Raw genomic sequence first — 2,500 nt, forward strand, 5'->3', positions numbered from 1 at the left:
GATTCGTGGAATGGGAACAGCACGAAAATGATTCAGTGGCCATAATGCCATTCCTGACCATATCGAGTCCCATCCTTGTCGACGAATGTAACCGTGTTAATCACCTTTGGAGGCGAACTCCACTCAAACAGGACTGAGCAAGTTAGAGCTTATCTCTAAGCCCTTTTGTACTGTTATGGCTTCTCAAAGGAAGGCGGCAGTACATAAAATTACACAAAAGCCGCCAGACCACATCACAAACAGAACTGAACAATGCACAGGTGTTGCTCACATAGAGACACACACACACACACACACACACACACACACACACACACACACACACACACACACACACACACACACAAACACAGAGAAGCCGTATCTATAGAGAGATAGATGACAGTGTATTTTTCGCGTGGCTATAAATTGATTCGACCTTTGCACTTTTACAGTGAGGATAATTTACGGGTCCAATTTACGTTCTGGACACTGCGGTGACCTTCTAAAAATAGTAACAGAACGCCGGGAATATCCGAAGATACTATAGTGCACCATACGAAGGAAGGGAGGTAAACGCTGAAAACATGGAGAAGATGAGAAGATAAGGAAGAGTTACTTATAATGGTGAAATGAACACAAAAACCAAATTCGGTTCAGCGCTGCGCGCTGAGAGCACGTGTTGAAATATCTCATCGATGATATTGTGTCCGGGGTGTAGCTGAATACGGTGTCCAAATTTGAAAAAGATCCACCGAGAACTTTGGCTTTGGTGTGTCGGTATGGGGGCCCGGGTAGCTGAGGTGGAACCAAAATAGCTGAGGTGGAACCAAAATCGGTTCAGCGCTGCGCGCTGAGAGCACGTGTTGAAATATCGACCAGGTTGTGTCCTGTACCGGGTCTACCTGAATATGCCCACCAAATTTGAAGCAGATCCATCGAGAACTTTGGCCGTGCATCGCGAACTCACACACAGACACACAGACACACACACAGACACACAGACAGACACAAGTCGTATATATATATAGATGCTGATCTAGTTCAGTGGTACGTTATTTGAATAACACTTGTGTTTTCTGTTAGCTGCTGGGAATTGTATACTAACTCATCATTTTGGTAATGTGGATAATAAGCTACGGCATAATTATGAGAAGATTCTTCGCAAGCCGAAACTGAAAAATAGACACAGCGGGTTCTAGTTTTAGATCAGTGGCAACTGTGGCACAGGCACATGCAATCTGTCAGAAAAAAACACTTCTGCTTTAATTGAGAAGCAGGAAATTTATGGTATTTTGGTATTGTGGAGAATATAAGCTACATGTCATTAATTAATTCTGAGGATGAGAGTACAGTCTCGCTTAGGCAAAGGGCGGAATAATACGCTCTGTGGAAAAGTTAGCGCATCGCCGTTAGCCAATCAACTGGTTTACATCAGTCATGTGACACCAGTACTTACTGACAATTATTATTATTATACTTGCAGATGAACCTGACTCCAGGTTACACGACGTCGCCAAACGTCGGGTTAACCCGTGGACAAAGGGTCCCATCAAAATAGGACCCCCCTGCAATTGCTGCTGCCCCCCGTGCCCGTGTGATGGGTCTCCGGACCCAGGATTTCCGGATCCGGTGCTGTGGAAGAAAAAGTAGAAGCAGAAAGGCGGAAGATTTTCGGCAAGAAAATGCGCCGCAACAGCCACGGCACAGGAGAGCTAGTACAACAGCAAAATGTATCAATTAAAGAAAGTTGAAAAATAAAAAATAAAACGGTACTTACCATTTTGAAAAAAATACAGCACAGACAAAGTCGAATTTTCGCCTATGGAGGGTTTTATGGGACAACGAATACACAAGATAAAAACAAAAACAAAAAACAGAAGCAAAAACAAAAGCAGCAATAAAAGAAATTAAAAGACACAAAATACTGTACTCGCGTGTATAATATTAACGAAGACGTAACGAATAACAAAGTACGACGGTTCGATCACTGGGATCTTCAGTCAATTAAAGGCGTACTCCTTGTCGTGAAACGGCTCACCATCTCTTTTTTATTTTTTTATTATTATTTTATTTTTTATTTTTTTTATTGTATTGTTGTTTTCATCCTGGAACTCCTCTCTTCTCTTGCTTGTCCCGACGCTTGTTCCTTCTCCCAGTATGCTCTCACGCCGCCCCGTCCCAGCACTCACTGCAACATCCACCATCGGTTCACCATCTCAGCTCTAGTCAGGAGAGCACCCAAGCTGTTCATATTTGGTAAACGACTAAGTGGAGGGATTACAGTGTTCTAGATGATCGAACGTGTAGCAAAGACCTGTACGTGTACGTGTAGATATTGCGTCACCCGTGACTCACTTTTTTTCTCCAGTGTTCCAAATCATACGTTGTTTTGCTCCAACCAAGACTGCAGATCTTGGCAAACGCGTGACGTACAAACTAGATTTGATGACGTTACCCGTACACGTTCCCGTGCACGTGCTAAAAAGTGCCACATCTAGATCTTGCTATCTCATTCCAC

General features: G+C 43.4%; 1 long non-coding RNA gene across 1 annotated transcript in view; it reads left to right on the forward strand.

Moving 5' to 3' along the window:
* Positions 1 to 2,500, forward strand: part of LOC138976437 (uncharacterized) — a 41,573-nt gene that overhangs the window by 38,819 nt on the left and 254 nt on the right. Inside the window, exon 3 of the long non-coding RNA XR_011458996.1 lies at positions 1,466 to 2,500. This exon is cut by the window's right edge and continues 254 nt beyond it. This is a non-coding gene — a long non-coding RNA (uncharacterized lncRNA). The remainder of the gene's footprint in view (positions 1 to 1,465) is intronic.

Source organism: Littorina saxatilis, linkage group LG9, assembly GCF_037325665.1.
Source record: "Littorina saxatilis isolate snail1 linkage group LG9, US_GU_Lsax_2.0, whole genome shotgun sequence".
NCBI lineage: Eukaryota > Metazoa > Mollusca > Gastropoda > Littorinimorpha > Littorinidae > Littorina > Littorina saxatilis.